We start from the raw sequence: 13,553 nt of genomic DNA, 5'->3' as shown, positions 1-13,553 counted from the left end.
ACAAATTTGTTAGTTCATAGGATATTTTTGTATGCATTTTATTTTGACCCTTATGGTAAAAGGTGTGTATAAAATGTAAAAACAACACAATGATATTTTTATGGTAAAAAAGTATTTTTAAATCAGTAATGAATATTTACTTAATTAAGAGTGTTAACTTTTCCAAATAAGTAGTAAAGAGTACCTTTTTTCTATAATTAATTATTTTTGAGGAAAAATGAGTTGATTATTATCATAATATATTTATAATGCAGCAAAAACTTTTTTTGTAAAAATATAATTAATCAAGTATATTATTTCTTACTTAACATTAAAAATGTATAATTTTTTATTCAGGCTACCGAAGCACAGGTAATTTTTTAACTATTTCATTTTATGTTGTAATTCACTTTATATTCTCGAATTAATGATTTTTCAAATAATTTTTTATTCTATCAAAAAAAGCTTCAATTTCACTTTGACTATATATATTTTTAAAAAAGAAAGAGAGTTATGTATTGTGATCGAACCGAGTAGATGAATCATTATAATTTTTTATATTTTGTTAAATTTGTAAATATATACCTGAATACAGACTTTAGCCTTTGATTGTTGACTAAATTTATTTGTAAACTTGTAATAGCTCTAATTTTTTTTGATTATTGTATACCTATATTACTATAAAGATATCTTTAAATTAACTAATTATTTCTGAGGTCAAAAATTAGGCTCAATGAAAAAATATTGAAGACCCTTTTGATTTGTCTTGCACCTGTAGTATAGTAATTTTAACTAGCATAAAAAATATTTTTTTAACAAGTATATTAATTCTTACTTAACATTAATTATGTACAATTTTTTATTCAGGCTACCGAGGAGAAGGTATTTTTTTTTTTTCATTTTTTCATTAGTTTTCTTTCTGTTATAATTAATTTTACGTTCTTGACTTAATAACTTGATCACGACTTTGATTGTAAAATAAATCTATTTTCAAATTTGTTTTTTAAGGGTTTTATACAACTCATAGTGGCACAAATTTTGATTTTGTAATCTGTCTCTATATAACAGAAGTATCAAAGCCTTTTTCATTAAATGTATAATTTAACAAATGTTTTTTAATAAAAAAATTTATTCGAAAAGAGTATATTTCGAGTTTGATTATCTATTTATATATTAAATTTTCATTTTTGATGAAAACCGAATTGATTGTTAATACAATACACTTATCATTTGCCAAAAGCTTTTTGTATACAATATGATTGTACCAGTATAGTGATTCTTACTCAACATTAATTAGGTATAATTTTTTCTTTAGGCTCCCGAAGAACAAGTAATTTTTCCATTTTATTACCATTCTCCAATATGTTCCATTTATCTTTATATTCTCGAGTAAATCATTTTTAAAATGATTGATTATGCTATCATAAAAAAAAATCTTTAATTTGTTTTTGATGATATATTTTCACATATCAGAAATAGTTTTTTGATCAAAACAGAATCAGTAAATTATTATAATATTTATATCGTTCATTAACAACTTTCTCAATAAAAAATTCCATAAAAAATTCTATTGATTATCACATATAATTAATTATAATTTTTGTTTTGTTTTAGACTACAACCGAATCGGTAATTTTGTTATTTATTCATTAAATAGTTATAAGTTATGAACCTTTGATTGCGTGGTTATTGAATTTTCGATTTTTTTTTATCAATACATTGCACAATATACAAAATAGCCTAATTTTTTTTCTGTTTTATATTTATATATAACAGTAGAATCAACATCTTAGTAACAGATTTATCATATAACAAAGGTTTACTGACTAATTAATTACCCTAAGTATTTTATTAAACATTACGTAACATTAATTATGGATACATAATTATTCCGCTTTGGTTATCAATAGTATGTATTTTTTAAACTTGTAATTTTTTTAGTACAAATTTGAAGTAGAAATAAGTTAGCTTTGAATTTAGTTATCCATTCATAAATAGATAAATAGAATATTGAATCGTAAAATTGGTTGCTTTTATTGGAATCAGTATCGATAAAATCAGTTGTAATTTTTGATTCTCCAATTCCGATTTTTATGAATTATTTTTATTACTTTCAATATATTTATAAAATATATGAAACATTTCTTTTACGATTCAGGAATAATTTACGATAAAATTAATGCTCAAAAATTGAGAACAAACAAATTGAATACACACTGAACGTAAACAAACTTGTTCTAGAAAAATGCAGTTGGTGCAGCAATTTTTATTTTAAAGAAATATTTGTAGTAAATGTAGTGCCTCTTGTCTCATATCTGGGCCGTACCGAACGTTTCTAAACGTCTATGATAAATTTGGAGAGAATAATTTTTACTTTTTTATAAATTAAATGGCTTCTTTTTTTTAAATAGTACTTATATAAAAAAAAATAATAAGAAAGTTTGAAATGTTTTAAAATATATTTAGAGGAAGCTCAATGGCCTTGTTACGGAACTTGGAATCAAAAGTCATTTTAATTTTTTCACTGATTAAAAAACACTCCTTCAAGTATCTTATGTATCCATAGGACTTGAATTAGACTACATAAAGATTTTAAAGGACTTGTGAGCAAAAACTAGGGACTCGACTTGGACTTGTAGTATTTGATATACATATATAGTATATTTAACATCTTTTGAAAATATAACCAAGCAAGTGTAATAATTTTTACATAACATTAATTACGTATAAATTTTTATTTAGGTAGAAGATCAGGTAATGTTTAATTTGTTAAATACCTTCCTTTTTGTTACAATTAACTTTATATTCTCGACTTAATAATTTAATCACAATTTTTATAGTTTATTAAATCCGTTTAAAATTTTTTGTATAAAGCGTTTTATACAACGTTAGTATCTCAAATTTTGCTTTGGTTATTTGTTAATATATAACAGAACTATCAAAGCCTTTTTCATTAAACTGATCATTTAACAAAGGGTTTTTAGTAAAAGTTTTAACTCAAGATGAGTTCATTTTGACTTCGTTTATCTATTTAAAAATGAACTTTACATTAATTAATTACTTTTCATTTCCGATGAAAACCAAATTTTCATTAAAATATATTTATCATTTGCCAAAAGCTTCTGTTAAAAGATGACTTAACCAGTATATTGGTTCTTACTTAACATTAATTAGGTATAATTTTTTCTTTAGGCTACGGAAGCACAGATAATTTTTTTAAACTATTTTCCTTTATGCTGCAATTAACTTCTCGAATTAATCATTTTCCAAATTATTTTTTATGCTATCAAAAAAATCTTTAATTTTACTTTGATGATATATTTTCAAATATCAAAAATAGTTTTTTGATCAAAACCGAATCAATAAATCATTATAATATTTATATTGTTCTGAATAACTTTCTCTATAAAAGTTTGTCTTAATAATTTTATTAATTATCACATATAATTAATCATATTTTTTTAATTTTGTTTTAGACTACAACCGAATCGGTAATTTTTTCATTTATTAATTAAATAATTATAAGTTAGGAACCTTTGATTGCTCGGTTATTGAATTTTTAATAATTTTTTTTATAAAGATATTGTACAATGTACAAAATAGCTTCAATTTTGTTTCAGTTATATTTTTATATTTAAAAGAAGTATCAATGTCTTAGTATTATATTTATTACATATATAACAAAGGTTTACTGACTAATATATTACCCTAAGTATTTCATTAAATATTACGAATATTAATTATGAATATTTTTTTCTTTAGGCTACAACTGAATTGGTAAATTTTCTATTATTTATTTTCTAGTAGTTATTCACCTTCCGTTATCAATTGTATCTATTTTTAAATTTGTAATATATGCAATTACAAAATAATAGATGGATCTTAATGAGATCACCATAATTTAGACCAATAATTAGAAAAAGTTATTTTTACCATAACAGTAAATTCCTTCTTTTTTCATAAAAAGAAAATTGACGGAAGGATTTTTTGATAAATTGATGGGAAATTTATCCACATAGAAGAGTTTTCTGAACATCACAGCTTTACTGTTCATACTTTATGAAGAAATATTGATTATTTTGTCATGGAATGGAAAATGAGATATTAATTTGTTAATTCATTATACAATAAACAGTTTATGATGAAATTAAAACAAATTTTTTAGTTCAAGGAATATTTTTGGACATATATTTTTTTTAACCTTATGGCAACGGGTGTGAATACAATGTATAAAGAAAACAATTGTATTTTGAATCTAAGAAAGTATTTTTAAATAAGTAACAATTTATTTACTTAACTATTGATTTTAACTTTTATAAATAAAAAGTACAGAGCTTAATTTTCTATTTATTAATTATTCTTATGATTTATACGGATAACTGGGTCGATTATAATTACAATATATTTATAATGTAGCAAAACTTTGTTCGTAAAAATATAATTAATTCTTACCTAACATTCATTTTGTATAATTTTTATTCAGGTGACCGAAGAGCAGGTAATTTTTTAACTGTTTTCCTTCATGTTACAATTCACTTTATATTCTTGAACTAATATTTTTTCAAACTATGTTTTACACTATAATAAAACCAGTCACTTGACTTTGGTTATTTATTTATAAATAAAAAATAGTTATGTATTTTGATTAAATCAAGTGCATGAATCATAATAATTCTTTTTTTATTGATCAATTCATTAACCTTCGATAGTCGACTAAATTTGTTCTTTTGAACATTTTGTCCAAACCAAAACTAAATATTTATATCGTTTATCAATTACTTTTTCAATATATATTTGCCTATGTAATTGTATTAATTATATTTTTTTATTTGTTTAGACTACAACTGAAGCGGTAAATTTTACATTTATTTATTAATTGATAATATATATTCATTAGTATGAAGTCATTAACCTTTGATTGTTGAGTTTATCAATTTTCAATTTTATTTTATTTAATATTTTGTACTTCTCAAAACTTATAATGTCTCTAATATTCACTTCAGCTATCTATTTTTACTAAATAACATAAACAAATTTGATTTTCGGGGGGAAAGCCAATTATATTAAGTAGGGAGTGGGGCTAGTTGGTGCACAGGTAAGTTAATACTAGTGGGCAATAAACACATATTAAATATTGCTGGGCAAGAAAAAACATATTTGTAGAAAACACGCAACCACTCATACACTATGACGTCTATTTTTAAAAGTGTGGTGGAAGTCAAACATCATTCGTAAACGCGTTACGGTATAAATTTGTATTTCTATAAACCTTGCCATTCACTATGTTATGAAATAGATATTAAAAGTGGCTTACTGTCTATAATAAGATCCCAATATTACATCTACAAGCTAGGTATATGTCAAATTAGCCCCACTTTCCCTTAAACTAAGTTAGCACTCTTCAATGTATTTTATTCAGTACCATAATCCCCCCTCCCTCCACTAATATTCATAGGTAGAATGTTCTGAGAGGGGGAAAAATACTTTATGAATAACGTCTCAGTGAAGTATCATTTTATAATCTTTTTTTTTTAATCTCTTCATTGAAATTTACTTATTTGATTGGTTCAAAAAAATCCAAATTTACGTAAATTTCTAAAAAAAGTCGATGAGGTAAATCCGGACTACCTTGTTTACAGACATGGCAAAGCAAAGTTTCACAGATAATTGTAATCTTTTAAATTGTAAATGAGTATTAAAGAGAATGATGAAATTCTGAGAAGAAAAACATTCTCCCCTTTGGCAGATCCTGCCAAAATGCTAACCTCAATGTTGTTCCGGAAAAGTTGTATGACATAAAGCCTTGTTCCATTGCAGAAGTGTGGAGGCTTAAGATTTCCTAGGAGGTTTAACTGATACTCAAACCTTAAGATATAGTTGGGTAGATGGAGCACCAATTGGGCTGACTAAGTTAAAAAAATTCAAACGGATAACAAAGGGTACCATATACTCTTGGATGAATGTGTTGTCATGGTTAAATCAAGTTAATTAAAGACTACATTAGGGGTAATAAGTTTTAGCTACAGTTAATTTATGAGAATATAAATTTAAGTCATATTTTGGAAATGGGTAAAAAATATTTGACGGATAGATCGAAACGAGTCACTTGTAAGGCTCAATCATATGTTAATTCACATTCATAGTCATGAATGTATTCTTTCAAACTTTAGAAATCTGATTACGAGGAGAATAACAGGTATTCTTAATGCTACTAAGAAAACTGCCCTGGGGAAAATTGCTCGTGGAAGATTGCCCTGGAGGAAAATTGCCAGTTAGGAAAGTTGCCCATATTTTGTTCAAACTTCATGATGAATAATTACACATTATAAATTCACTTATTTTCGACGCGCAATTTTCCCCAGGGCAGTTTTCCGCACACGATTCTTAATAAATGCGATATACACGTATGCAATACAGTTATTCTAAAACCTAATCAGCTCCAAAACTGTATTTATCAACTAAATACATTCGGCAAGGATCCAAAATAATTAATTTTGTGGATGGAAAAGAAAACAAATCGATTTGATTCTTCAGCAATACAAAAACAAATTCTTGAAAACAAGAAAGCTTTACTTGATATTGTTAAAAAGATAAAATTGGCAATTTTCTTCAGCATCCTTACGGATGAAACATGCGATGTTTCCAATACTGAACAACTTGTCTTTTGCATTAGATGAGCTGATTATACCTTAAACGGCAAATGAAAAATTGATTGGGCTACACCCGTTACCAAATACATCTTCCGAACCAATTATATATATTTTTTTAAATACATTCTCTCTACGAATAAATTTAAGTTTAGAAAATGCTCGCGGTCAATGTTATCATGGAGCTACATCTATGTCCGGTCATAAATCTGGAGTTGCTGCTACAAGAAAGTGATTGATACACACGTTTATGTACATGCTTTAAACTAACCTATTGTTAATGTTGTAAGAATATTAAGATTATTTCATAAACGTTCAGTACAGCTTATGAAATATGCAAACTCTTTAAAAAAATCACTTAATATAAATGCTAGGTTAGACACTATCAGAGACACTACGGCAAACAATTAATAGAGCGTTAATTAATTTTGTCCTACCAGGTGGACAATCTGAGGTGAAATTTTATAACTATTTTTGGAAAATTATAATGAATTGATGAAACTTTGGAAATGGTCTATCGATAATGTAAAAGATACTGAATTGAAAGCTAGAATTGAAGAAGTGATGTTCTTAATCTTACTATTTGAATTTTATTTTGTTGATCTCGTGGCAAAAGCCTTTTGAAGTAAACAGACAATTTGAGCAAGACACTCCAACAAACATTTTGCAATCGAAGCTTGGTATTTCTGAACCTAAACTTCAACGTAAAAGACATATAACATCATATTCAAAGAAAATTAAAAGTTTAGAGGATATTTTTAATTTTCATGATTAATAAAAAACACGTTTCCGTCAAATATATGACGAAGCTTTTGATCTCCTGGTTAATTTTATAAAACAGAGATTCAATCAACCAGATTATAAAATTTATATCGATCTCGAGGAAAGTCTCTTAAAATGAATCAAAGGAAAAAACAATATCTTCAGTCAATCTGCTAATTTTACCATAAATACATCAAAAAATATCTGGCTCAAGTGCAGCTAATCTGATTGCCTTCCATTACCTTGAAAATTGGATATGAGGCAAAAAAAAAAATCAATATTAGGGATTTAATCTCATTTTTTAGGAGATTGTATCATAGCAAAAGAATTGTTCTAACAAAAGTGGTTAAAATTGCAAAATTGATACTTTTCATGCCTGCTACAAATGCAATGTCTGAAAGATATTTATTTGCCTTGGAACAAGTAAAAACTTATCTATGCTCGACCACTAATATTTCATTGAGAAATATCAAAGTAGAATTAATATTTTTGCCCTTTACAATAAATAGATATTAATTTAGTGTATTTATTCTATAAAATTAAGCTCACGTTTATCTAGTTTCCTTGAAACTATTGATGTTAATTTAGTCTACAAATTATTTATCATAAAATGGCTTTAAAAATTCTTCTTGAGTAGAGCAAGTGTAAAATAACGCAGCAGGTAAAAATATTTTTCTTTGTTAATAAATTTGATTAGGTGATCCTAATTGAAATATTTGTCAGCCTTATTATTTAGGGGTTCTGCAAACCTCTTCCAAATTTGGTAAAATTTTACCGTAACCATTATTTTTAAAAAACTGTCCAAATTTTGTAAAAAAAAAATTTAAACCTTTTCTTCTCTAACAAAAGGTTATATGTTCAAATTTAGAGTATCTTCCAAAAATTAGAATAAGCTTTCCCCCTCTCCCAAAATCCTGTAAACGCCCCTGATTAATGGTGAGTCAATCGAAGTGATCACTTATCCCCCATATCTAAAACTGTGATTACGGCACTTGGACATAAAATTTACTTAATGAAAATGTTCTAGAACTTGTGAACAAAGACTTGTAACTTGGCTTGGACTTGCAGTATAAAGACTTTTAACTAGCTTTAAAAATATAATTAATCAAGTATATTCATTCGCAATTAATATTAATTATGTATAATTTTCTCTTTAGGCTACCGAAGAAGTGGTAATTTTTCATTTTTTTGACTTGATAATTTTATTACAACTTTGATTTTTGACTTAATCTTTCTATAATTTGCTTTCCAAGCATTTTATACAACTCATAGTATCTCAAATTTTGATTTGGTTATCTGTTTATATATAACAGAAGTATTAAAGCCTTTTTCATTAAATTGATCATTTAACAAAGGTTTTTTTTAAAATTTGTTACGCGAAAGGAGTTCATTTTGACTCCGATAATTATCTAATCATATATCAACATTCCAAAAATTAATTATTTTTTATTTCCGAGGAAAACCAGGCCGATCATTATTTCAATACTTTTATCATTTACCAAAAACTTTTTGTATAAAATATGATTTTACCCGTATAGTAATTTTTACTTAACATTAATTAGGTATAATTTTTTCTTTAGGCTGCCGAAGAATAGGTAATTTTTCCTTCGTTAACAAATGTCCTTTATATTACAATTAATTAAATATTATCGACATAATTTTTTTTTCTAACTATTATTTATACTATTAAAAAACTTTTAATTTAACTTTGATCACTTATTTATAACTAACAGAAATAGTTATGTTTTTTTTATTAAATCCTAGTAGAAGAATAATTACAATATTTATATCGTTCATAATGACATTCGAAATAAATATTTACAAATATATATTTTTTAACTTCCACATATTATTAATTATAATATTTTATTTTTTTAGACTTTAACTGAAGCGGTAAATTTCCCTTTATTCATTAAATAATTATATATTTATTAGTATGCAGACATTATCCTTTGATTGTTGAATTAATAAATTTTCCAATTTAGTTTTTTAAACATTTTGTAAAGTTCAGATCTCATAATAGCTCAAATTAAGCTTCGGTTATCCGTTATATAACAATTATCCGAAGCAGAGGTGTCTGCAAAATCATATTGAGGGAGGACTTGGTTGGTTTATTGAATTTTTGCGAAAAAAATTTCAAAAATTAAAATTTTCATTCATAACATAATTTGAACAAAAAACCATTTTTTAAAGAAAAATCTTTAAAAAAAATTGTTCCTGTGTTCTCCTGTAATTTTTTTCTTCTGGAGCTTTAATTTTTCAAAAATTTCCTTAATTGGGGGGGGGGGGACAACAGACTCTCCAAACCTTCCCCTGCATACACCTCTACTAAGTATTTATAAAATTAAGTTGTAATAGAACTATAATGAATCATTCATTTAATTTTGGACTGATTCTCAACAAAATAAGAGATTAAGTTCTTTATATTGTGAATTTTATTTAATCAAATGAAGGATAAATTAAACAAATTAGGATTTATTATCATAATAAACGTATATTATGTATAATTTAAAAAAACAATAGGAATTGAATTTAAATTGAATTATAATTTGTGTGACCTTTAATTAGATTTAAATTTTATTACTGGAAATATAATATCAGGAATTAAGTATCATTGTTAGAATGGAAAACAATAATTGATTTTTAATTATTATGAAATAAATTTATGAGAGCTGGTTTCACCTACTGTCAAACTAAAAATTTACAGAGTCTTTTTTCTTCTTATAGATTTGAATTTAATTTTGGCCTTTGTTTTATAAAAAAAAATATATATATTAAATGTTGTGGGTTTTTTCGATGTGCTCCCAATGCCTCTCTGAAACTGGTATTGGTTACATACCCTCATCTCCCCCCTCCCATATTTCTAAATTAAGTGATGGGTATCTATCTTTACACTGAGAATAAATAGATTTACGTCATAGAAAAGCTCTTTAGAAAGTTATTCAAAAAATTTAAAGGGTCGGATACTTTCTTTAGTTAAAGAAAAAGTTTAATTAAATAATAGAATAGTGGAGAACATATGATAAGTCTTGAGATCACTAGAAACCACTTGGTGCAGCTAATTCGGAGATATCATAATTTATCATCAAGTAAAGTGAAGTTCATCTTTATGAGTTTCATTGAACAATTTACATAAAAAATAACCTATGAAATATAAACTTACAACTATTCAATGGTATATGAAATTAGGACAAATATATTATATTTACCAAACAGTGAGTTTAAATAAAGTTCTTATTGAAAATATAATCTAGGAAATGTTTTTATATTAATTATCCCAAATACTAATTAATAATAATAAATGTATAATTTAAGAGTATTTATATCTGTACTATGTAGTTCTAAATCAGTGAATAGGTGTAGAAGAAGGCAAATGAGATAAATCAATTAATTTATTTGGGTAATTTTAAGAAAACAAAATATTTTGTATAAATTAGAAAGAAATTAAAAAAATCATAGCCTCAAAACTAAAATTGTTCTCATAAAATTTGATCATCTCCCATGCCTATGGATCAGAGTGTATTTAATATATATTCTGAATATTTAGTATTTATTAGTAATGTGAAAATCCTATACCGGTCTGAGACTAGTATAGGATTTTTAGGGGACCGAATTAATTCGGCCATTTATAAAAGTTGTGTCTTTACCGGTTTCAAAGAATAGTCGGTCCCAAAGAAAAAAATGATTTGGATCGGTCTTACAAATAAACGGTCTACGATCCAAATCGTTATGCAAAAATCACTTAAATTGAGCCCTCCAAAAAAAATATCTACACCAGTATTCAGTTTTCAGTTCTTTACTAGGCTCTGTGCTCTGTTTTGAAAGGCGCTATGTAATTTTGTCTTAAACTATTTTGCCTCAAAATATTTTTTCTTAAACCACTTATCCTTAGGACATTTTGCGTTAAAGCCATTTGGCCTCAAGTATATAATTCACCTTAGTATATAAATTTTTAGTTATTTTTTCGTTAAAATTTGTCGTTCCCTTGGAATTTGTTGATCCAACTATGTTTTATGTATTACTGTAACAAAATTAAATGGTTGTTTTATGTTGAAGAAATGATGGGATCATGCTACAAAAGCTCAATGTATACACCAACAAAATTTCACTATTTTAATATAATAAATATTACATATTTTTAATTAAAAAATTCAACGGGAATATCATTTTCAACCAAAAATAGACATTAACGACGTATACATATATAACATTTATTGATATATCAAGAAGAAATATCCTTGAGGTAATATGGTTTTAAGTAAAAAAAATGTCCTGAGGCAAAATTTCAAGGCCATTGTTTTGAAAGGGGGGAGACCATGGCCCCTCTGTTGCAGAGCCGCTGTTTAACCATTTTGTTTTGTAAAAAACTGTTTCTGTCGGCACATTTTATGAAACACTATTATTATATTATTAATTATTTATAGTTGATACTTGCATTACAAATATTTTATTTTATATTTCAGGTATTATAAGACAACATTCACTAATTAAATCTGTATTTATAAATATACTGTTGCGTTAAAATGCATGATACTCTATAGTGTAAACATGAAAATTTGTATGATGAATTAATAAATTATTCGATTTATGTAGTCTTTTCATTTATTTCATAATTTCATTCCCATTGCATTCAACTTTTGTTGAAAGTCATCTTAATTCTCTATTCATTGTGGATGTTACATTATTTCATAGCTTTTAACAAAATTTTATATTATGATATGTGCTGATTTAACAATCTCGAACAAAAATCAGGAAAAGGATAAAGGTTCACTTTTCCAGTCAATGTTAGCCTTTGTATCCAAATTTATGGGATGAATTGAGAGACTCAAAAATGTTAACTATAGTTTAAGGGAGGAGTGTCAAACATACGGCCCAAGGGCCGTAACCGTTATGCCTGGAGATTTGGTACAGCCCAGAAAATAAATCTGCATAATCAACATAAATTAATGAATTCACTGTAATTTTGGAGGATGAACTTTGGAAGGAACATGCCTTTTCTAAATTACCTGTCAACATTTGAATATCACTCTCATGAGGATTTAGGAACTCAACATCAATGTTCAATAAATTAATTAACTATTATTCTAAATGCTTACGATGTGATAAAACTATATATAAGTACAATTATTTCAGTATTCATTTATACTAAATGTTCCTTGACCATTGTAAGGCATATTACTTATTACTAATAAGTTATGTAATGTATTTCGTATTTCCTTCCCCCTTGTTCTTCTTCTTATCGTCTTGTATTTTCTTTTATTATGTATTAAAGTACTATATTTTACGTAGTATAAATAGTCATGTATTTAGAGTAGAGTAGAGTAAGTAATTAGAGTAGGTTTTTGTATTATAAAGAATACAGATGTTCCTTTAATAAGTGTTATATTATTCCTCCACGTGATTTCTTCTCCTCATGTCTCTCGGTCATCCTGGATCTCTCCACCTATAAATAAGTTTGTGTCTCCTCTCCCTCGTCAAGACACAACAAGTTATTAGTACGACAAATCCAATTAAAATTATTTTCTTCATATCAATTTTGAACTATGGTGTGATGCACCATCTAATGTATTCGTTTATGAGCTTCATTGATTTAAGCTTGTATTTTTAATTTGTTTTAATCGTTTAGTCTAACAATCTATATATTAAATGTTAATGTTTGTGCGTGTGTATGTGTATGTTTGTCATTCAATCACGTCCATGTTCCTGAAATTTTTCAGTTAGGTTCTTAAGGCTCAAGAAATGGCTCTGGTAACAATTTTTTGGTATTCAAGGCCATAACAGCCTTAAAATAGCATTTTTTTTACCACTTCACCTCTACAGCCTGAGGGCCAGGTTGTATTTTGGATATTAGAAGAGTTTTTTTATTCTCGGGAAGTGGAGTTGGAAGAATTTAACCTGCCTCTGGTACCTTCAGGTCAAATACACAACCCGTAGACGGGGTGTATTCTAGCATATTAGAAGAGGTTCTTGGTGCTTAAAAAATGCGGAGGCGGAGTAGTTTAAACTGCTTTGAGGATCAGTACTTCACCTTCACATTCTGAGAGCCAGGATGTGATTTGGAATATTAGGAGGGCTCCTTAATGCTCAGGGAATGGATGGCTGAGAAATTTAACTTGCATCGGGCCCAGTGATTCACATGCACAACCTATTGAATAGGGTACCGTG

At 26.6% G+C, this 13,553-nt stretch overlaps 1 long non-coding RNA gene across 1 annotated transcript; it reads left to right on the top strand.

Moving 5' to 3' along the window:
* Nucleotides 1–3,451: 3,451 nt before the first annotated feature.
* LOC121123224 (uncharacterized) lies at nucleotides 3,452–11,976 on the top strand. Its single transcript, XR_005865948.2, has 8 exons — nucleotides 3,452–3,470; nucleotides 3,742–3,756; nucleotides 4,463–4,477; nucleotides 4,817–4,831; nucleotides 8,546–8,560; nucleotides 8,969–8,983; nucleotides 9,267–9,281; nucleotides 11,852–11,976. It is a non-coding gene; the product is annotated as an uncharacterized lncRNA (long non-coding RNA).
* Nucleotides 11,977–13,553: the final 1,577 nt, after the last annotated feature.

The sequence above is a fragment of the Lepeophtheirus salmonis genome, chromosome 8 (assembly GCF_016086655.4).
Source record: "Lepeophtheirus salmonis chromosome 8, UVic_Lsal_1.4, whole genome shotgun sequence".
Lineage (NCBI taxonomy): Eukaryota > Metazoa > Arthropoda > Copepoda > Siphonostomatoida > Caligidae > Lepeophtheirus > Lepeophtheirus salmonis.
Note: the sequence above shows the minus strand (reverse complement) of the source record. Positions and strands in the feature narration are given on the sequence as shown.